Here is a 24,170-nt window from a genome sequence, read left to right as displayed (position 1 = left end):
AGGGAGATAACATACACAAAGTCTGTAACACTCCCCTTTCCCACATTTATGCTATTAAAGTTTGGGTCTGAGGTAACTCCATATACATATATACTAATAGGTACATTTAGAAAATCAAAGAAATTTTCTCCCATAGACTGTTGATAAATTCTCTGTCAGTACAAGGATGGTCCACTGTCGTGTTTGTTTTTTTTTTTAATTTTTCATTATGAATATCATCCCCTCTCCCCAAAGATACAAAATTCTATAGATTTAAATGCATAAAAAATGTTTGGGAGTATGCTAACAATTCTTTAAAAGCAAATAACAATGAAAAATGCTGAACAATTATGCCAAAAACTACAGACACTTTCTAAAGCAATCTCCATAACATTAATTACAATAATATATGTAGTTTTAAAAAAGTGCGTCGGTTTTATTGTTATTATTAGCCTGGTATATGAGAGATATAGACTATGGGATCATAAACTTGAGAAAAATAAGTTACGTTGTATGACCGTCAAGAGCAGTCTGGTGAAAACTGCTAAAAAGTAAGAGATAAGAAAACATAAATTCACATATAGTTACCAAAAACTTAAATATGAACTAGTAGTCTCATTTATATAGGGCGCCAACCACAGTACCGAAATCAGGTACAATAAGTCCCCTCTATACAAACAAGTTCTGTTCTGAGGTGCGTTTGTAAGTCCAATTTGTTCGTTAAGTCCAACAAAGTTAGCCTAGGTACCCAACTAACACAATTGGCTATACAGTACTGTACTGTAATAGGTTTATAATACTTTTCACACAAATAATACATAAAAAACCAACACAAAAAATAAACATTTTTAATCTTACAGTACAGTACCTTGAAAAGTACAGTACCAGCTACATCACTGCTGCGTTTATGCTTGCTTCCAAACATCCTGAGCTTGAAATAAAGATACTGTACTACTGTACTCTATACAGCACTGTAAAGTACACAAAAGCACAACCACTTGTAGAGAACACATGCACGTGACATATGTGCACCAGGCATGGGAACTAACTTATGTAATTGGACATGAGAATGCATATTCACATCTTTGAAAGTTCGCAACTTGAAGGTTCATTTGTAGGGGACTTACTGCAGATGATGCTACAGAAACTTGCATCAATGATGCTAGGTAGCTACCTTAGTGATTAAGGCAAAGACTTATGAGACTGAAAATACTCAGAACACATGACTGCTTTCCTTATTTTCAGGTAAATGACTTGGAAGGTTTACACAATGTCCAGTCAGTGTAAACTAGATAACAAACAGAACGATACACAAAAGAGTTAAATCTGTATTCATTAAGACCTCATAGCAAGTATAATGGAGAAATGAGATACAAGCAGCTTTAAAACATAAGAATTCTACAAAAGCCATGTAACATAGCAACTATGTGACAAAATGACACAATTACCATCTAGTGCATGAAGAAAGACAGGGAAAGGAAATACCTAGTAGCATGAAACAAGTACTGCTTCAATGGCAGAGTGCTATTAAGATAGCTGCTGGAGGCAAAAGAGACTCCAGGATCAGAGAGTTTCCCAGAGGAATTATACCAAATATATAAAGGAGAGCTAATACCCATCCTTCTCAAACTATTCCAAAAATTGAAGAGGGAACACTCTCAAATTCATTCTATGAGGCCACTATTACTGTGATACCAAAATCAGACAAAGATACTACAAAAAAGAAAATTACAGGCCAATATCTCTGATGAATATAGATGTAAAAATCCTTGACAAAATATTAGCAAACAGAATTCATCAATTTACAAGAAGGATCATATACCATGATCAAGTGGGATTTATTCCAGGGATGCAAGGATGATTCAATATCTGCAAATCAATGTGATACACCACATTAACAAAAGGAAGGATAAAAACCACATGATCCTTTCAAAAGGTGCAGAAAAAGCATTTGACAAAATTTGACATCCATCCATGATAAAAACTCTCAGCAAACTGTCACAAAGGGAACATATCTCAACATAATAAAGGCCATTTATGACTAACCCACAGCTAATATCATACTCAATGGTGAAAAGCTGAAAGCTTTTCCTCTAAAACCAGGAACAAAACAAGGATGCCCACTCTTGCCACTTCTATTTAACACAGTACTGGAAGTCCTAGCCACAGAAATCAGATGAGAGAAAGAAATAAAAGGCATCTAAATTAGAAGGGAAGGGACTGCCATGGTGGCACAGTGGTTAAGAATCCACTTGCCAATGCAGGGGACATGGGTTTCATCCTTGGTCCAGGAAGATCCCACATGCCATGGAGTAACTAAGCCCAAGAGCCACAACTACTGAGCCTGTGTGCCACAACTACTGTAGCCCAAGCGCCTAGAGCCCATGCTCCGCAAGAAGAGAAGCCACCGCAATGAGAAGCCACTGCAATGAGAAGCCTGTGCACCACAATGAAGACCCAATGCAGCCAATAAATAAATTAATTAATTTAAAAAATAAATTAGAAGTAAAACTGTCACTATTTGCAGATGATGTGATACTATATACAGAAAACCCTAATGTCTCCACACAAAAACTATTAGAACTGATAAATGAATTCAGTAAAGTTGCAGGATACAAAATTAGTTTACAGGAATCTGTTGCTTTTTTTAAATACAATAATAATGAACTATCAGAAAGAGAAAGTAAGACAACAATCCCACTTAAAATCACATCAAAAAGAATAAAATACCTAGGAACACACTTAAGGAGGTGAAAGACCTACACTCTGAAAACTATAAAACACTGATGAAAGACACTGAAGATGATACAAAGAAATGGAAAGACATCCTGTGTTCATGTACTAGAAGAATTGTTACTAAAATGTCCATACTACCCAAAGAAACTACAAACTTAATGCAATCCCTATCAAAATACCCATAATATCTTCCACAGAACTAGAACAAACAAACCTAAAATTTATATGGAACCACAAAAGACCCCGAATAGCCAAAGTCATCTAGAGAAAAAAGAACAAAGCTGGAGGTATCACATTCCCTGACTTCAGACTACACTACAAAGCTACAATTATCAAAACACTATGGTACTGGCACAAAAAGAGACAGATTCATAGAACAGAATCAGCAGCCCAGAAATAAACCTATGTGCCTATGGTCAATTAATCTATGACAAAGAGGGCAAGAATATACAATGGAAAAAAGACAGTCTCTTCAATAAGTGATGCTGGGAAAACTGGACAGCTGCATGTAAAAGAATGAAATTAGAATATTTTCTCACACCATATACAAAAAAGAAACTCAAAATGAATTGAAGACCTAACTGTAAGACTGGAAAACATAAAACTCCTAGAAGAAAACATAGACAGAACACTCTCTGACATAAATTGTAGCAATTTTTTTTTTTTTTTGCATTTGTCTCCTAAGGCAAAGGAAACAAAAACAAAAATAAACAAATGAGACCCAATTACACTTAAAAGCTTTTGCACAGCAAAGGAAACCATCAACAATAAGAAAAGACAAACTAAAGAATGGGAGAAAATATCTGCAAATGATATGACTGATAAGGGGTAATATCCAAAATATATAAAGAGCTCACACAACTCAACACCAAAAACAAACAAACAAACAACCCAATTAAAAATTGTGCAGAAGACACTTTCCCAAAAAAGACATACAGACAGCCAACAGGCACACAAGAAGATGCTCGAGCTTGTTAATCATCAGAGAAATGTGAATGAAAACCAAAATGAGATACCACCTCACACCTGTCAGAATGGCTATCATCAAAAAGACCACAAATAACAAATGTTGAGGATGTGGCATAAACGCAACCCTTGTACACTGTTGGTGGGAATGTTAATTGGTGCAGCCACTGTGGAAAACATTATGGAGGTTCCTCAAAAAACTAAAAATAGAATTACCACATGATCCAGCAATTCCACTCCTAGGTATATATTCAAAGAAAATGAAAACACTAATTCAAAAAGATACATGCACCCTAATATTCATAGCAGCATTATTTACAATTGCCAAGATATGGAAGTAACCTAAGTGTCTACCCACAGATGAACAGATAAAGAAGATGTGGTATACATGTATACAATGGAATATTAGCCATAAAAAAGAATGAAATTTTGCCACCTGCAACACCACTGATGAACCTTGAGAGTATTATGTTTAGTGAAATAAGTCAGACAGAGAAAGGCAAATACTGTATGTTATCACTTACATGTGGAATCTAAAAAATAAAATAGTGAATATAACAGAACAGAAACAGACTCACAAATATTGAGAAGAAACTAGTGGATCAGCAGGGAGAGGGAAGTGGAGGGGAAATATAGGGGCAGGAGATAAAGAGGTACAAATTAATAAGTATAAAATAAATAGGCTAAAAGGATATACTGTACAGCACACAGAAGACAGGCAACATTTTATAACTTTAAACGGAGTAAAATCTAGAAAAATATTGAATCACTATGTTGTATACCTGAAACTAATTTAATATCATAAATCAACCGCACAAATAAAAAAAGAAAAAGAGAAAAGTTATCAGCTGGGGATTCTGAGATTCCAGGAATGGACAGGGAAAAACAATCCATAGGAAGCTCAGACTAGACGTAAGAAATGTACTTTCATTTACGTAATTCCTTTATGTCCGCTAATCCCTCATTCCGATCAAGCTAAATCTCTATATGCTAACTTCTCTGAGGACTAGGTATGAAATAGAATTCAAATTCCCAGAGTGAGAATGAAACTTTAAAAAGCTGTAATAGAACAAAAAGCAAGCAGTAATGTCAAGAATGTTGTTAGAAAGGAACCTTATTATTCACTCTCCAGAGACAGGATTCATTAGTAAATCCTCAAAATGGACAGGATTCAATTCACTACAAAATGTGAAAGCCCCCAAATACATCAATGACTATGACATGGTTAGCGCTCTCAAGTAGCATACAGATATTTATTGAGTGCTTACTGTGTACTAGGCACTGTTCTAAACGCTTTCACGTATTTGGCATTTAACCTTCATTATAATATTATGATATAGGTATTGTTATTATCCCTCTTCTACAAATAAGCAAATACATATTAACCCTGAGAATATTTAACCCAGACAGGCTAAATAATTTGCCCTCAATTACAAAACTAGTAATTTTGATAGTCTGGCTTCATGCTCACTGTGACACATAGTTAGGAAAAGAAAAATTAAAGAAGCCTACATACACTGACCATATTTTGTGGATTTTCTAAGACTATTCTCACTTCAAATATTCTGTACAGTTGCCAGATTACTCGACCCCATTTTGGCTTGGAAAAAAAATTATTTGCAGGAGGAATGTACTCAACAAATTTATATATCTGATATCTAAACTCAACAAAATACCATCTCATGATACATTTAGCTGTGCTTTGGTCATTGTACATTAGTAGATCATTTAGCTGTGTATTAGTAGTGTCTGTAACACATAGCTGTAAAAAAAAAGCTGGCTTTCATTGCATAGAAATAATCGAAATTTTTCACAGTGATTTTTAGGAAATCTTAAGTCCTACAACATCACTAAGAAATCTGAATGTTGGTCACTCTAGTAAACAGAAAACAAAGAAACTAGCAGTCTCCAAACCATAAAATTACTAATATTATAAACTGCTTTCAATTTTACTACGACTGTAATTATCACAAGTACAGAAACTGCTTTAATAAAGTCATGTTCAACTTTTACAATCCATATATAGTTAGAGAAAGAGAATACAAATATCACTTTCACAAATACTTTAAGATGCTGCCTAACAAGGTCTTAATTGCAAATAATAGGAAATCTTCATATGGAAAATAACTTTAAAATGATGTTAGTACTAATATTTACAATAAGTATAAAAGTGACAGTGTGAAAATGTAATTTTTCCTTTCTTTGTTGTCATATATGGTTTGATTTCAGATCAAGTTTATAATAGTGCCTTATTTCAATCTTTTTCCTGACAATTTTTCCCATTAGTGCTGCTTTACTTTTGATGACATGCGCCATAAATCTATATTCCAGGATTGGAGCTTATTTAGCAGAAAACTCCAAGGTTTTTGTACTTGTCAAGAACTCAACCTCCTAAGGAAAAAACGCAAAACACACATACAATTCACTTGCTTTTAGGCTAAAGGCAGTCAATTGTTTCAAAATGCAATAGTACTTTCAGGTCCAGACCTGCAGTAAGTCCATTAGAAAAGTACTTAGAAAAGCATGATCTGTCAAAGAAAAGCCACAGAAATCTGCTTAGTTTGTTGAAAAATGAGTACATACTCAAAATAACTCTAAATAATATCTCATTACCTGAACAATTTGCTGGTTAAAAACTATTCAAAAGTTGAAGGTAATTTGAACATTTACAGAAACAACAAATCAATAGCAAACATCATTGCTTTCTGATCAAGGACAATTATTTTTGTCATCTTTTCATATATTTGTCTGCACAACAGAGGATACATCTAGAAAAAGAGGCTTACTATGCCTCTGGAATTGTTTCTAAGATTAGAACATATTTTCTGAAAACCATCTAGTGGGATGGGTTACCAAAGGAAATTATGAACATATTTTCCTAGAAGTCTTTAACTAAAGTAAGGATGGTTGCCAATGGCTATTAAGGGTGCTGTGACAGGTTTGCTGGCCTTCATAACCCTGGCAACTGGTGTGCAATGGATGATCTACTCTTCAATGCTTGTCAGTCACTTAACTGCTCTCAGTGCCAGTAACCAAAATGGCCACGTCTGCATTAAATTTGATCCTCCAAAGTCACGGAAGGTTTCGGAAAGAAAGAAAGAGAGGAAGGAAGGAAGGAAGGAAGGAAGGAAGGAAGGGAGGAAGGAAGGAAGGAAGGAAGGAAGAAACTTTCCAGTCCATTCTTTTCTAATGGCAGCTTTTCTCTGTCACAGAATTTCACATAAGGGCCTTCAAATATGTGCAAATTTAGAAACAGGCAGATAAAAAGATTATCACTTCTCAAGATACAACAAACTGAGATAGGACCATCTTCCCTCTAGGGAGTGGCTTACTCACACTTCCTTGAAATCAGAAATAGACTTTAAAATGCTTGAAATCTCATAAAATTTTTGAATTGTAAAGAACCTTAGATATTTTGCAGGTGAAGAAAAGTGCTAAAAGGTCAAGATCTAATGCCGAATAGCTAGTTAACAGTTCAATATAGAACCCAGATTTTCGGACTCCTGACCCAATGTTCTTTCAGGACATAGCTTCTCCTAACCTATCAATCTTTGTTAAAAATGTCTATAAACATCAATAGAAATATGCAGCTAGTTAACAACTTATAGAAATGTGTTTCCTATCTACTTCAAATCCATACTCAATAAATGATCAACTAAGACTGGCACATAGCAATTTATATACTCTCAGATAGTTTAAAATATCTAGCTATTAACTGATAGATAAGTGTTTTGATTCCCAATTATGATTCTACTGCAAAAATATCACTTACTAATCACCTCCTTTCGGGTACTATGCCAGGTGCTGAGGATACAAGAATGAACACAAACATGGTCTCCTCCTGTTAAAAAAAAAAAAATCTATGCTTAAAATTATCTTCATAATATTGCTTTAAATCTCTACAGTAGGACTTCCCAGGTGGCGCAGTGGTTGAATCCACCTGCCAATGCAAGGGACACGGGTTCAAGCCCTGCTCTGGGAAGATTCCACATATCGCAGAGCAACTAAGCCCATGCACCACAACTATTGAGCCTGTGCTCTAAAGCCTGTGAGCCACAACTATCGAGCCCGTGTGCCGCAACTATTGAAGCCCACGCGCCTAAGGCCTGTGCTCCACAACAAGGGAAGCCACTACAATGAGGAGCCTGCGCACCACAATGAAGAGTAGCCCCCGCTCTCAGCAACTAGAGAAAGCCTGTGTGCAGCAACGAAGATCCAACGCAGCCAATAAATAAAACAAAATAATCTCTATAGTAGTTTATAGGATGTATCTCTCCACTGAATCTTACTAACTCTTGTTGAGTTTCACAAGAGAGTTAAGATCAGAATAGAATGATTCTATCCTAATGCAGCTTTTTCCACATCACAACACTGACTTCTTTGGCTTCCAATACACAAATAATTTTAAATTTGAAGTCTACCAGATAAGCATGGTCTGTAAGAGTTCTTACCTTTTTTTTTTTTAAATCCCACACTTATTTCAAATGGCAATGCTGGCCCCAATACAGACTCCTTTGTAACAATTCCAATTATATACTAAAAGTTACTAAAACTTAACCTCTTACAAATGAGTGCAATTTAAACTATCAAGCCAACTAGCAAAATGATACAGAAGAAATCAGTGTTTGTGAGGCCAAATATGAAACATGTTACTCTTGTACCAGGCATAAATTTAAAATAATGATTAGCATGTATATATTTTCCCTTAAATAATTTTATGCAGTTTGGATTATTTAAATTCATGTTAATTATATGAGTTACTAACAAGCAGCATATTACAATTACTATTGTATCACTGCAGAAAGAGATGCAAAGATGTGATATAGCCTGCCTCCTCTCCCCCCATATAAATACAAACTAGCAATTTGGGATTTGAATTCAGTCCTTCAGCTATCCAGACCAGAGCACTATAATACATACTAAAAACAATTTCAGTGTAAGAAATATTAAACTTGAAGAAAAAGCTCTAAGTCACCACTTTTATTGCAAACTTATAAACTTTTTATTGAAGCATTTTTACTTTAAACTCCCTGAACTGTATAGTTGAGAAGGAGAAAGACCATCTAAAAATTCCTTAACCAGCATCAATTGATTCATATTAATAAAGGATTAAATGTGAATAATATAAATGGCTATAAAACATTATCAGTATATCTAAGGTTGAATAACCTTTCTGAATGATGGAAATCTCAAGCCTTTAAGTTAAGTCCTCAGACTTCATTGTGTGTTGCTCCTTTTTTACACCCTTAAGACTTCAGTTTCCCCTACCCACTATTTTTAATTTTTATAACAGAATTTTTTTCTAAAAAGATAATTAGTAAAGTTCACTTTAAACATAAACTTAAGGTAAAACTCAGACAAGTCAATTTGCTTTATACAAAAATAAGATTGGTATCAAGAAACTTTAGCAGAGATATTACTACATTGTGTGTAAGGTTACTCTCTATTACCAAATAAATAAAGGTTAAAATAACCATATAAAATAAGATACATGGCTTCCAAATAGAGAAAAACATCAATAACTTCAGTCTGCTAACTGATACCTGTAACCACTTCTGATATCAAGAACAATCTTTTTTTTTTTTTTTTTTTGGCACACGGGCTTAGTTGCTCTGCGGCATGTGGGATCTTCCTGGAGCTAGGATCGAACCCGTGACCTCTGCATTGGCAGGCGGACTCTTAACCACTGCGCCACCTAGCAAGCCCAAGGACAATCTTATCTTCTGAAATTGGTCCTGACTAGAAGTATACTTCCTGTATCTCCTAGAAATTACTAAATAAATGTCCTTGAATTTTAAGGTCTGGTGAACAGAGACTTCACCAAAATTTCTGGGTCTTCTTTTGTAAAACATCCTTACTTTTAATCTGTTTCATTCTTTTGGGATGGTCAAGTCTGATTTTAGTTATCTTTGGAGATGGCATAAGGTCATCAGTTTAGATTCTCTCTTCCTCCATATCATATATTATGGATGTACAGATAGCTTGACACTTGCTATCCTGTCATGATTCAAACTTCTAGGCATAATTATTTCCAAAGCAGGTTGACTAACACCTAGGTGTTTGACAGTGGAATAGGGTTCTAAGAAAATGAAACTAAAAGCCATGTGGTTTTTGGTTCCTAGTCACACCTGTAAAGCTGGCAGTCAGCAAAGTGGAAAACAGGATTTATTACATAAACTTTATCTTTTTTCTCATCTCAGATAAGTCCGATCATGAGATCTAACACCTTCTAAGGGAAAAGGAAATGAACATGTATCAAGCATCTGATCCAGGACAAAAACTTTCTTGGATCTACATTATCTCATAAATTCAACAAAAACAAAAACAACAACAACCCTGTTGTGTAGTAATTACTCCCATTATACACATTAGGAAATCTGTCCAAAGTAATCCTGCTAGTAAGTATAAAAGCCTGGTTTTGAACCAAGGAGGTTTAGATTTTCCAAAGTCAATATTTTTAGTACTCATAGGATTTTAAGGCAAGATCACTGAGTACCATGTAGAACATTCAGTAAAATTCCTCTATGTTACAGATGAGGAAACTGAGGCCCCAAAAGACTGAGACTTGCCCAAGGACACACACTTGTGGTGAGGCTGGGATGTGAATTCATATCTCCTGAATTCCAGTGCAGTTCTGTGTATAATTATGTGTGTGTGGGGTGTGTGTGTGTATGTGTGTTTGGGGTTGAGTGTCACTCGATATAATTTATATGTAATTTAGAACATCTCAACTGTCTCCAAATAAATGAATTTTTTCATACACGTGGCAGGTGCAGGGATGTATATTTTTAGTGACAAAAAATAATAAATGTATTTGGCAAGAATAAAAACTTCACTGGCATTGAGCATTTATAAATTATTACATGTTGTAAAGAGGTTTGTTGTTAATGTATTTATTTATTCAGTGAATAACTGCCTATTATGTACTGGCTATTGTGCTAGGCAATGAGAATACAACTGTATATAAGATAGAGGTCCTATGCTTTTAATGAAATTTACATCTTGGTGGAGGATACAGACAAATAAATTGGCAATTATCAATGCAGTGAGTCAATGCTATGACAGTAGGAGTACAAGATGCTATGGGAACAGGAAGCAAGGGCATCTAACCCAGACTAGACTTTTCAAAGGAGTTGATATGAAAGATGAGTAGGAGTCAGCCAGTTAAGGAAGGGGTACGGAGTATGCAAATATTTCAGGAAAAGCAAACAGCATTTGCATATGAAGAGCAAAAAGGCCAAGGGAGCTGTAGGAGGAGGAATGGGAGATGAACCTAGAGAGAGAGAAGCAAGAAACAAATCAATCACACAGGTCTTTGAAAGCAAGGGCTTTACAATCGTGTCTATTAGAATTATCTGGGGAACTTAAAAACAAACAGATGTCTGGGCTCCAACTCAGACCAATTAAATCAGAATCTCTAGGAATGAGACCCTGGCACTGGTATTTTTAAAAAGCTGACTAGATGATTCTAACATGTGGCCAGGATTAAAAACCACTGTTTAAGCTACATGGGGAATTAAACATATACATCTATTACTGCAAATAAGGGAAAAGGTGATCTTTGTACCTCTGGGCCCAAGTTCCTTTTCATTCTTTTCTTTTCTTTTTGAATTAGGAACTTTTATTAAGATACAGTTAACATACAATGAACTGCATATATTTCGAGTGTACAATTTGGTATTTTTTTTATTAGTAAAGTGTACATGGCAATCCCAATCTCCCAATTCATTCCCCTCCACCAAGTTTCTTTATCTATTAAAAAGCAGGCTGGAGCAGGTGAGAGGTAGCATGATAAAATGAAAGGAGTCACAAACATTAGTTTTGTCAATGAGTTGTCACCTGACACCTGTCTGACCTTAGATTAAAATGTCATTTCTCAGAGACCGTAATACTGCCTTCTCTACAGGATTATTGTGTAGCTCAAGATAAATATACCTAATAAAACAGCTCAATAACTATGCTAACAAATTATAAACCATGGTTTTCCAAAGTTTATGCTTCTAAAGTTGCACAATTTTAAAGATTATATTTTCCCCTGAGATAAAATCTTTTACTATGTTTAAGAAACACATTTCATTTAAAGAATCACCCCTACCTTGAAATTCAAGATATTTAAATAATAAAATAGAGAACTGATCCTTTTAATGCTATTTTAGTTGCTAAAGAGATCAAACGGGATTAAGCTGGCCCTTTTCAAATAAACAGAGCAACAGAGTAAATGCCCTTTAAATGGTAATAGCAAATGTTAAAAATTCTTTACTCAGTAAAGGGTACTAATAAGGAAAGCTATACACAAAGTACACTGTTTTAAGAAATGTATAAGCTACCTTATTATATAAATATTTTATTTATAAATTTACTTTTTTTTTTTAAAGGGAATGCTTATTTGGGATAGAGAGGATCTTATCCTGACAGGAAGGAAGCTCTGCCTCAAGAGGGGCTGTTCCATCCAGAGCCAGGCAAAGCCACTACTCTTTTACAGTCTCCCTTTCACAAATATCTTGCACATGAGAGTAACACTTTCATGCAGTAGTTTCTGGGTTTAAGCACAGCATTTGTATTTAGTGACATCTCTTTAATGCTATAACCAATTTATTTAAAATTGAAAAAAAATCTTTGGACATATAAAAACACTATTCTGCATTTATATGTGGTTCATTTTTAATTCAACTAAAACTGATAGGAATGCCTTTCAAACTTTATATTCACAGTCAATGATAAACCATTAAGTTAATATTCATTCACTTTCTTTTTATTTCCCCCATGATGCTATTACTATTATGATGTACTATCACTTCTTTCAATCACCGATTTTGTGATTTTAATAGGAAACCACTCTTTTACAATAATGAAAAACCCACAAGAAACTTCTGAAAAAAGTTATGTATGAAATTTAATTTTATCCCAAACCGTGAAATGAGAAAACTTAGAAAATCAAATAAAACACCCCCCCCCCCCGGGCCCTCTTCAGATAATTTTGGCTGATGACACTGCAGAACAGTTAATCTGATAATTAAAATTTCCCAGAACATGTGATGTTTCGAGATCTATGCTGTCAACCAGAATTCAATGCTTCAGTCAAAAAAATGTTAAAACTTAAATACATAGACATATTAACACTGCAGTTGCTCCTAGAGTCCATTAATAAAGACGTGTTCTGATTTATACGAATGAAATTAGCAACACGGTTTCTTAAGTATTTTGCAGATCTTTCCTTAACAACAACGCAATCCAGCACATAAACAAATTCTGTACGGTGCAATGTAAGCAAATACCCAGAGAACCCAGCTTCGGAGCATGAACACACGCGACCACTTTTGCCCACAGCGGTTCAAATGTGGCCGTAGTAATTACCGGACGACCTGAGTTACCAGGAGTTTACCTACCCAAGTTTTCTAGAGATTCTCCCAGGCCTCAAAAACTACGATTCAAAACATCATCTCGCAAACCAATGTCCTGTATGTGCACAAAGGCGCAGTGCTGGAATGAGGAAGCTTCACCAAACGAAATCACAACTCTACTTCATTAAAGAATATGCAGGCTGTTTTTCCAGAGCCCCCTCTTGTTGCACTCCCCGGACCCTTTATATACCTGCGTAAGTAGCTCCCCAATTACTGCCATCCAAGAAAACAGCTTTCGATTCCTAAGTCTGGTAACCAGCCACCATCGCCACTATTCCTTTAGCATCCTAAAATAAACCCCTCAAGCCGCGATCAAAACACACTGGCTGAACGTCTGGTGTTTACACAGCCCAATCCTGGGCGCTACCCTACCTTTCCGAGCCACTTAGGAGCTATGAAGCAGGCATCACATAACAGACTTAGTAAAGGCACAGATCACGAGACAACGTCTCAAGTCTATGAATGAAAGCTCCAACACGTTGGACTGTCTCGGTTAAAAGGAAAAAAACAACTTCGAGAGGAAGGGTGGGAGGGGAACTGAGGGGTGGGGGGGAGCGGTTTTCCTTCCAAGCCCCAGCCGGGCGATTTAAACCCAGTATGAGGCAAACGCAGGGTCGCCGGGCCGGCGGGGCCGGAGTCCTCGGGCGTGACAGACCCTCAGGAACAGCTCGCGGCTCGGCGCCGGGATCCCTCACGCCGCGGTGCTCGCGGGCCGGGTGGATGTGCAAGGGCGCAGGGGACCGAGCCATCGCGGCCGGGGCGGCGGCCCTGGGCGCACTTCCTCAGTCTCTAGCCGCCCCATCCCCAAAAATGGGAGAGGAAGGAAACCAGGAGCGAGGCGGCGGCCAGAGGGAGAGAAGAGGGAACGGCGAGCCCTCGCCTCTGCATCTGGGTGAGGCCAGCGGCAGGCGGGGGAGAGGGAGCGGCGATCGCGGGCGAACTCCCCTGCGGGCCGACGCTGGGAGAGACGACCGGCGGCCAGCCCCCGCCCAAGACGGCTGGCGCGCCGGAGAGTCCCCGGCGCCCACCCGGCCCCCTCCCGACCGCGCCCGCGCCCGGCCAGTCCGCGTTCTACTCACGCTTGGGGCTCCTCGAGGCTCCGCGGCTCTAACCGCATCGGGTCCCAGCCCCTCGGGCGGCGGCGGCGGCGGCGGCGGCGGCGACGGCCGCGCCGAGGGAGAGGAGAGCGGGCGGCACGGCCCCCGCCTCCCGGCCCCTCTCCCCCGCCGCTCCGGAGCTGCCCGGCCGGGCCCGAGCCCTGCCTCTCCGGCGGCCCCAGCCCCAGCGGCCCGGCGGCAGCAGCCCGAGACCTCAGCGGCCGCAGCGGCGGCACCGGAACTGCCGCTTTCTCCTCCTCGCTGCCTCTCCTCGCTAGCCCCCGCCACACGCCTCCGCCCCCGTCTCCTTTCTCTGTCACCCCTGTTTTTTTTTCCTTTTGTTTCCAGAATAAACTTTATTGGTCTCTTTTTCCGCTCACATCGTGTAAACAAACAACGAACTCTTCCCCACCCCCTCGACTCCCCCCCCCCCCCCTCGGGCAGAGGAGGGTAAGAGCTGAGGAGGGGCCGAGCCTTCTCTGCCCCGGAAGCAGATGGGCAAACGAAGGGAAGTGAAACTGCGGAGACCAGCAGGGGGAAACGGGCAAATCGGGTAACAGTGTGCCAGCGCGCCTGCGCCTTGGTTTCCTGCCCGAAGTTCGGGTGGCGTTGCGGCTGCTCTTCTAGTGCCCTGGTGTGTAATGCTGTTGTCTTTTGCAGTAGTGAGACTATTCCGTCATCCTACGGCGGCATGTGTGTCGTACATATGTTTCTGCGAGCCGCAGGGCTAGGGTAGAAACACAGCAAGGAGTACTGGGGGCAAGCGGGTCCGTTCTCTTTTACGCCCACAGAGGGAACGAGGTTTCCTCTGGTTCAGGGAAGGGGACGTCGTGGCTAACCGCCTCTGTCAGAGGCTAACCAGAAGTGGATATCGATACTAGAAAGAAGGCCTTTTACAGAACGCTGCTGCGCGTCCTTCTGCCACCGTGAGGTTAAGTCGTAGCCCGTCCCGAAAGAGGAATTCACTGCCACAATCCGCAATCCTTTGACTCCCTCGGGGAGCCCTTTCGCAGTGTCCTTTTTTTCAGATTTGTATCAGCTTGTAGGATTCAAATCTAATATTCAGAATACGTGCTTTTTTCGCGTAGTGCCCACGGAGACTTCAGAAAAGCCATTTTGGTTGCAGATGATGTGCAATGTGGTGTCTTGATACTGCGTGCCGCAGGAGCCTCGTCTTTGCTTGAGAGGAATGGGGTCTGCGGCCGTTGGAGATCACTACGGATGAGGGTCCGGTTTTCCGCGCGTCTCTCCCCCTAGTGGCCTTTCATTCCATTGAAAATGCGTAGGCACCGATTAGTATTAGTGGAACTCTGCGATACAAGTCCTCAAACTGGGGCTCTCCCCTGAAGTTTAAGGAGTAGAGGACTTGGCAGTGACCCACGCCAGAGATGTTACAGTCTAGCTTGTCATGCAGAGCAAAAAGCTGACCAGTAACCAGTTTTTTCCCGAACGCACATCCATACCCGACCTTGAACAAGATCCATTCCCTTATGCGGTCATAGTTTCATTTGACTGCATTTCTATATTTCCTGTGCTTTCTTTTCTAAAGCTTTGGTTTTCATCTCATATTTGAGGGGTCTAATTTTCTAAATATTTTCCTTGAACCAGTGTTTTTCAGCCCTTTCAGAACACTATATTACTCAAGAGCAGAGAATTAAAAAAAAAAAAAAAGTAATAACATTGAGTTACTAGTCAAAGTAAACCTTAAGGCAGCATTTCCCAAATTGTGTTTCCAGGCGAGTGAGATGTTAATAGATAGTCCTTAGTGGGGAAAAATTATGCTCGGTATATATTTTTCTAAAATTTATTTTTAATAGAAAAATACTAATTACATTGTATGATTTTTGTTATGTGATAATCTGCCTTTAAGATATCATGTGTCACAGCAGAAAATGCCATACCTGGTACTTGAATGAATGGTTACTCAGTGGTGCAGGATTAGCATTTACTGCCCAATTCACAAATGATGTGTTTGGTTTATTTGGTGACCATTGATCTGTCATGTGTTTTATCTTGCTTCCAAAGGTGTTTGCACTGTTATTCAGTGTTTAGAATATGTTAGGCATCTATATGACAGAACTTATTGCTTAAGGTCCTGCGACTGAAAGAGAATGTTTTAAAGGAAAAATTAAAATTGTGATTCTCAGACTGTAAGTCAAACAAAAAATGAAATATTTCAGAATTAAAGAGTTGCTTTCTTAAAGTTAGGAGGTAAAATGTCCAAGATGACACTGTTGTTCCATTCTAACACATTGGCGGTATGGTAACAGTTACTTGCCTTTTGGCTTTATTTCCTTTGAAAATAAAGATAACTGATACTCAAATGTGCATTGTGCACCAGACATTCTCTAACAAACACTGAAGTTACTACTAAGCTTTGAAGTCAACTTGAAACAAGCACAAACTTGATTATGAAGCAATATACTCTGGATTTATAAAATTGCCAAGTCAAGCAGTAAAACACACCAAGGGATGATAAAAACGAGCTACCATGTAGCACTTATTAATTTGGTTATGGTCAGAAAACATACTTTTAAGATTTCAGTTCTTTTCCATTTGTTAAGGTTTATTTTGCCCCACATTTTTTGGTGAATGTCCTATGTGCCCCTATAATAGAATATTTCATGTGTGTTATTGGGTGGAATGTTCTGCATCAATCATAACAAGTTGGTTGATAATGTTAGGTCTTTCATATCCTTACTGGTTTTCTCCAGTAGTTCTATCAGTTTCTGGGAGAGGAGCGTTGTTTCCAACTATAATTGTGGATTTGTCTATTTCTCCTTTCGTGTCTGTGTATTTTTGCTTTACATATCCTGAAGCTCTGTTGTTAGGTGTACCCACATTTAGAACTATGTGTTTTTGATGAATTGACTCTTTTTATCATTATGTACTATCTTTTTCCCTTGTAATATCCCTGTTCTGAAATCTATTTTTTCTAATATTAGTGTATTCACTCCACCTTTCTTTGATTAATATTTGCATGATATATATTTTCCTTTCTTTTTATTTATCTACCTATATAGTTATATTTGAAATGGGTTACTTGTAGACAACACATAGGCCTCTCTTTTTTAATCCAATCTAATGAGCCCTTTTAAAAAATAATAAATGTATTTATTTATGTATGTATTTTTTGGCTGCATTGGGTCTTCATTGCAGCATGTGGGCTTTCGCTAGTTCCAGTGAGCAGGGGCTACTCTTCTTTGAGGTGCATGGGCTTCTCATTGGGGTGGCTTCTCTTATTTTGGAGCACATGGGCTCTAGGCACGTGGGCTTCAGTAGTTGTAGCTTGTGGGTTCTAGAGCACAGGCTCAGTAGTTGTGGTGCATGGGCTTAGTTGCTCCATGGCATGTGGGATCTTCCCAGACCAGGGATTGAACCCGTGTCCCATGCATTGGTAGGGGGATTCTTAACCACTGTGCCACCAGGGAAGTGCCTGGTGAGCTCTTTTTAATTGCTGTGTTTAGATTATTTACGTTTAATGTAATTGTTGATATGATTGCATTTAGGCCTACTGTTTTATTATTTATTTTCTGTTTGTTCCCGATGTTTTTTTCTGTTCCTATTTTCCTGCCTTCTTGTGGAGTATTTGAATATTTTTATATCACATTTTAATTAATTTATATATTATCTTTTTGGATATATCTCTTTGTATTTTTTTTATAACTGCTCCATGGCTTACAATATATGTACATAAACTTTCACAGTCTACTGAGTGTATTACATCACTTCAAGTAAAATGTGGAAAGACACCTTGAAGCCACATCGGTCCCTCTCCCTACCACTCACTGACCTTTATGTACAGTTGGTATATGTATTATGTTTATATATGTATGGAAACCCCATTAGACAATTTTATAATTTTTGATTTCAACGATTATATGGGCATACCTTATTTTATCATGTTTTGCTTTATTGCACTTTGCAGATTTTTTTTTTTTACAAATTGAAGCTTTGTGACAACCTTTGTATATTGGCACCCAAGTGTATTGATGCCATTTTTACAATAGCGTTTGCTTATTTCATGTCTCTGTGTCATATTTTGGTAATTCTCATGATATTTCAAACTTTTTCAATATTATTATATTTGTTTTGGTGATCTGTGGTCAGTGATCTTTCTCGTTACTGCTATGACTTGTTGAAGGCTCAGATGATGGTTAACATTTCTCAGCGATAAAGTATTTTATAATTAAGGTATTTACATTTTTCTAGCATAATGCTATTGCACATTTAATAGACTACAGTATAGTGTAAACATAGTTTTTATATGTACTGGGAAACCAAAAAATTTATTTGACTTGCTTTATTGTGATATTTGCTTTGCTGAGGTGGTCTGGAACTGAACCTGCAGTGTCTCTAAGATATTCCTGTACATATTTTAGAGAACCTAAGTGGAAAAAAATAATCTTTTAAATTTACCCATCCATTTCCATTTCTCTTCTTTCATTCCTGAAAACCCATGTTTTCTCCTGATATCATTTCCTTTTAGCTGAAAGAATTTCCTTTAGTATTTCTTTTAGAGCAGATCTGCTGTTGACACAGTCTCTTAGTTTTCCTTCATTTGAGAATATTTTTATTTTGTTTTTATTCCTGATGGATATATTCACTGGCCATAGAATTCTGAGTTAACAGAGTTTTTCCCCATATGGCTTTAAAGATGTTGTTCCACTGTCTTCCCTATCTGTGGTCATTCAAGTAGTTTTTCCCCTATATGTAATTTGTCTAGAAAATTCTCTCCAGATTATTTCACGTTTGACATTTTTTTTCCAATGGTTTGATTATGATGTGTTGAGGGTTTTTTTGGTTTGGTTTGTTTTTCTTTGAATTTATTTTGTTTGAATTTATTTTGTTTGAATTTTCTTTGAATTTTTTTGCTGAGATCTTGAATTGGAAATTTTGTATATTTCACTAAATTTGGGAAGTTTTTGGAAGTTATTTCTTCATGTATTTCCCTGCTCAATTTCCTTCTCCTTTTCTGGGAATCCAATGACAAGAAAGTTAGACATTTTGCTATTGTCCTCCTTCTCTCTAAGGCTCTGTTCATTGTTTCAATCATTTTTCTCTCTCTTGTTCATATTGGATAATTTCTGTTGATCTCTCTTCTAGTTCACTTCCTTTTCTCTCTGCTTTTGAGCCCACCAAGGAAATTTTAAAAATTCAGGTATTATATTTTTCAATTTTTAATTTTTTAATTGGCTCTTTTTTTTGGTTTCTTTTCCTCTCCTAAGAACCCATATTTTCCCATTCATTTCAAATTTTTGTCTTTACCTCAGGGAGCATAGTTACTAACATACCTTGCAGGTATTTTTATGAAGTTCAAGTGGGAGAAACAGCTCTTAAGGGAAAAATAATTATTTTTACTGCATTTTAAAAAATTCAACATAGTTAAAAAAACAAATTTTGCATGCAGACCACAAGAAAGAACACTTTTTCTCATACTCAATAGCTATAAATAAATTAATAGCTATAAAATTAATTCTGCAGTTACCAAAAATATTTTCAGTGCCATTGTATAGTCTAAGGATTTGCACACTATTTTGTTAAACTATTTCTGCCTAAGAAACAACAGGAGTATTTGTGTTTAGAACCCCTTATATTAGTTAAACCAGTTGTGTTAGAAGGGTAGGATCATGAGGTTCTAATAGAAGAGACATTTCAATGTCAGGTAAAACTAATCTTTTAATATAGCTAAGTTATTTTCAGTGCACCCTAACTCAGGGATACCTGAATGTTGAAAAACATGCAATTCATTTTCTTCTTCACTTTGGTATACCATTTCCACGTGAAGCAAAATTTTTACATTGTGCTGCAATAAAAACAAATTGTAGAAATAGATATGATTTTGTAGGAAGAGCCTCCATTTCAATGACATCATTCCTGATGGTATTATATGATAATAAGGCAAAAACCACTGTTCTCATTGAAATGTTGGCAAATATAATTTTATAAAAGCTACTTAACTCAAATGTTATTTTTATTCTTTAATTTGTGACAATAGGACTTCCTGGGGGTCCAGTGGTTAAGACTATGTGCTTCCACTGCAGGGGGCACAGGTTTGATTCCTGGTCTGGGAACTAAGATCCCACATGCCTGGCGTGTGGCATGACCAAAAACAAACAAACAAACAAAAATGACAATAAACAAATGTTTAAAGGAAAAAAATAAAGTCTCCCTAAAATATAAAAGATGGTTATTTTTACTTTGGTATACATCTTCTATTCTTTTTTTCCTGCTGTATATAGACAAAAATTATTTTACAAAATAGTCAGAAATTACAACTACCTTAGATGTCCTTCGATACATGAATAGTTAAAGATACTGGCACACCTATAACATGTAATACTCCTCAGCAATAAAAGGAACAAACTGCGGATACACACAACTTGGATGAAGGTTGAGATTCATCTTCTTTGGTAAATGACTTATTCTATCTCTTTGCCATTTTTCTAGTCCCTTCACTTACTTGAAATGCCATATTTATCACACAATAAATTTCTATATGCCTCTGAATCTATTTCTGAACTTTACTCTGTTCCATTGATCTGCCTATGCTAGCATGGCAATATTTGAATCATGATAGCTTTATTATTCATTTTGATATCTGGTAGATCAATTTTGCTCTCATTATTCTCTTCAAAAATGTATTGGCTAATCTTTTTTGAGAAATTTTAAATTCAGAAAAGTACAAAAAATTATATAACACCCATTTTCCTTCTACCCAGAATTAACAATTATTTAAAAGTCTGTTATGTGTGAGTGAAATTTGTTTCACATCAAATAAATAAAATATTGCAATAAAGCTAAGTAGTATTTGACCCCCTACCCAAGGTGCATTCTAATTCTTTCTTCCCAGAACCAACCACTTATTTTTAATTTTGATATTTTTCCTTCTAAGTTTCATTCTAAAAGTCTGCATTTTTCATGCTTTACCTACCTATACCTAGGAACAAGAAATAGTATTATTATTTTAAAACTATTTTTAAAAATTGAGTTTTGGTACATTTATACCCTTTTTTTTTACTCAACTTTATCTTTTTGAGATCTATCTGTGTTGGTATATGTTGATCTAGTTTATTTATTGTAAAGGCCTGGCACACTTTTCTCTCCACTTCAATTACTGTATTCACTTGGTTTGCTTGCTCGCCTCTTTCAAGTCTTTATTCAAATGTCAGTATGGATTTCCCTGACCATCCTTTTAAAAATCACACACACACTCTCTCCCAGGGCTCCTGTTTTCCCTTCCCAGCTTTGTTTTTCTCTGTAGCTCTTATTACCATCATACATTTTATGTACTTCTTTGTTTGTTTATTATATGTCTCCGTCTACAAGAATATAAACTACATGAAGGCAAGGATTTTTGTCTGTATTAGTAACTGCTATGTTTCCAGTTGTCAGAACAGTGCTTGGCACATAGCAGCCTCTCAATAAATATTTATTGAATGAACCAATGAATTTTAGTGATATGCCAATCAATGGTGAGGTTGTTTTCAATTTTTCCAAATTACAAGCAATACTCCATTGGATATCTTTGTATGGCTCATGCATGAATGTGAATTTCTAGGTCATAGTACCCATGTTTGTGATTTTGTTGAACCGCTAAATTGCTTTGCCCAGTTGCTATACCAATTTAGCATCCTACCAGTTGTGAATTTCTCCTTATCTTTTGTAGCAATTTATCATGTAAGGATTTTTAATTTTTGCTAATCTGTTGAGTAAAAACTGACATTCCATTACCAATTTATTTTCTTTTAACATTGTTACTTGTGAGTTTCCTTTTGCTCTTTTTTTTTTTAACTTTTAACACAGATAACACATGCACATAGTTAAAAAATATAATACTAAAAAGATTATATAGAAAACAGTAGGTCCGCATTCCTTCTATCCTATAATTTGTATTATAGCTCTATTTTGCAATTTCTTGATTTAGTTCTTTTACATAGACATGTATACACCCTTGCTTCCCCTCCTTTTATAGACTCAGTGTAATTATAATTTTCAGTTAAGAATCAATATTTACACTATTACTACATTAATATTGTTAACCTCATAGCCAAGTAGTGCATGCTTTTCTGTCCTGAAAAGCTTTTAATTTTTCTTGAAGAAAATAATTGCATCATTTATCAAATGTATATTTTCTATGTACATATTCTTACTGTTTTTTCCAATTACATATCAGTTCTGTCATATGCCTAATACTAGTTCTCTTCATCCAGTACTCAGCTGTATCAGCTTATCTATTAATTCCACTTTCTTTTTTTCTCAGAGACCTCATCCTGGAGCTCTTCATCCTCCTGTTCCAGTCCAGACTGGTTACTTCCTAGTCTCCTACAGTCTGTCATCTGGTACTTCCCTCTGCTATTTCCTATTTTACAGTCGACGTTTTCTGGATCCTGTGCTTTTCTAGTCTTTGAGTACCTCCTCATTTCAGAGCAGCACTCCTCTAGTAGCTTCCTGAGAAAGGGTAAATGGGAAGTAAATTCTTTTAGATCTCGTATATCTGAAAAGGTTTTCATTCTATTCCAGTGGTTTTCAGCCCTGGTTTCATATTGGAATTACATGGGAGAGCCTTAAAAATAAAAACAAAAGCAAAATCTTCTCAGACCCTGTCTCAGACCAACTAAATGAGAATTCTAATACTAAGATTTAATAGTTCCCCAGGAGGTTCTAAGTGATGCTAGCGTTGAAAACCAGATTGTCTCAAACTCGAAATGAAGGTTTAGCTGGATGTGGCAGGCCAAATTCTAATCCTTGAGGAAATCCTCAAGATTCCCTCTTCGATGCATAATACCCTTCTATTGAGTGTGGATGCTACTAGTACTTATGATGGGGTGTTATTCCCATGAGTTACTTACTAATAAGTTGACTTTGAGTTAATAAAAAGAGGGATTATCCTGATTGAGCCTTATGTAATTAGGTGAATCCTTCAACAGAAGGTAAAACATCAGAGAGATATTCTCCTGTTGGCCTTGAAGATGAAGCAAATTTCTATGTTGCGAGAGGAGGGAGCCATATGGCAATGACATGAGGGGAAGCCACTAGGAGCTGAGAGCAGTCCCAGGCTGACAGCAAGAAAACAAGGACTTCTCTCATTCAACTTCAAGGAACTGACTTCTGCCAACAACTCAGATGAGATTGGGAGAGGACTTCAAGTTCCAGATGAGAGCACAGCTTTAGCTGACACTTTGATTACAGCTTTGTTAAGACCCTGAACAAAAAAGCCAACTACTCTGTGCTCAGACTTCTAACCCACAGAAGTTATGAGATAATAAATGGGTGACTGGAATTATGGTAATTTGTTATGAAGCAATAGAAAACTGACAATACAGCTGAGTAATGGTATTCTGCGAGGGAAATCATGTTCCCTATGAATTTAAGAGCGTTGCTCCATTGGCTTCTAACTATGTTGCTATCATGAAATTAGGTACCATTCTAATCCCCATCTTTTTGGAGCCACTGTGAGTAAATTTCACAGAACACATCCCTTTACCATTAAATATTGATGTGTGTATTTCAGAAGAACAAAGACATTCACTTAAATAACAACAGTGAAATGAAAATCTGGAAATTTAACTTTGTTATAATACTTTTATCTACAGATTTTATTAAAACTTCACCAATTATCCTAATAATGTCCTTTGTAATATTTTGAAAAATGACCAGAATCCAATCCAGGGTTACACACTGCATTCAGTTTCCAAGTTTTTATATCTCTTTAATATTGAAAAGTTCCTCAGACTTTCTTTGTCTTTTATGTCATTGACATTTCTGAAAACAACAGGCCGGTTATTTTGCAGAATGTCCCTCAGTTTGGGGTTGTCTGATGTTTTGTCATGCTTAGGTTCAGGTTATACATTTTTGGCAGGAATACTGCATGAATGTTGATATGTTCTTTTCAATACATTTTATCAGGAGATGTATGATGTCAGTTTGCCCTATTATTTGTGATATTAACTTTTTTATTGACGTATAGTTTATCTACAATGTTGTGTTA

The 24,170-nt window shown here is 37.0% G+C and overlaps 1 protein-coding gene and 1 long non-coding RNA gene across 3 annotated transcripts in view; one reads left to right on the top strand and one right to left on the bottom strand.

Moving 5' to 3' along the window:
* PIK3CA (phosphatidylinositol-4,5-bisphosphate 3-kinase catalytic subunit alpha) overlaps nt 1–14,295 on the bottom strand; it is a 91,017-nt gene extending 76,722 nt beyond the window's left edge. Inside the window, exons 1-2 of one of the 2 annotated variants that reach the window (XM_057738262.1) lie at nt 14,162–14,283; nt 7,454–7,522 (exon numbers count right to left, since the gene is read on the bottom strand). The gene's annotated coding sequence lies outside the window, so the exon portion shown is untranslated. Of the gene's footprint in view, nt 1–7,453; nt 7,523–14,161 lie in introns of both variants that reach the window. The other variant, XM_057738261.1, reaches the window with a different exon arrangement.
* A 412-nt stretch (nt 14,296–14,707) lies between these two features.
* The window catches only part of LOC130855173 (uncharacterized), a 28,444-nt gene continuing 18,981 nt past the window's right edge, over nt 14,708–24,170 (top strand). Inside the window, exon 1 of the long non-coding RNA XR_009054240.1 lies at nt 14,708–14,813. This is a non-coding gene — a long non-coding RNA (uncharacterized LOC130855173). The remainder of the gene's footprint in view (nt 14,814–24,170) is intronic.

This window comes from Hippopotamus amphibius, chromosome 6 (genome assembly GCF_030028045.1).
Source record: "Hippopotamus amphibius kiboko isolate mHipAmp2 chromosome 6, mHipAmp2.hap2, whole genome shotgun sequence".
Taxonomy (NCBI): domain Eukaryota; kingdom Metazoa; phylum Chordata; class Mammalia; order Artiodactyla; family Hippopotamidae; genus Hippopotamus; species Hippopotamus amphibius.
This window is presented reverse-complemented; position numbering and strand designations above follow the sequence as displayed.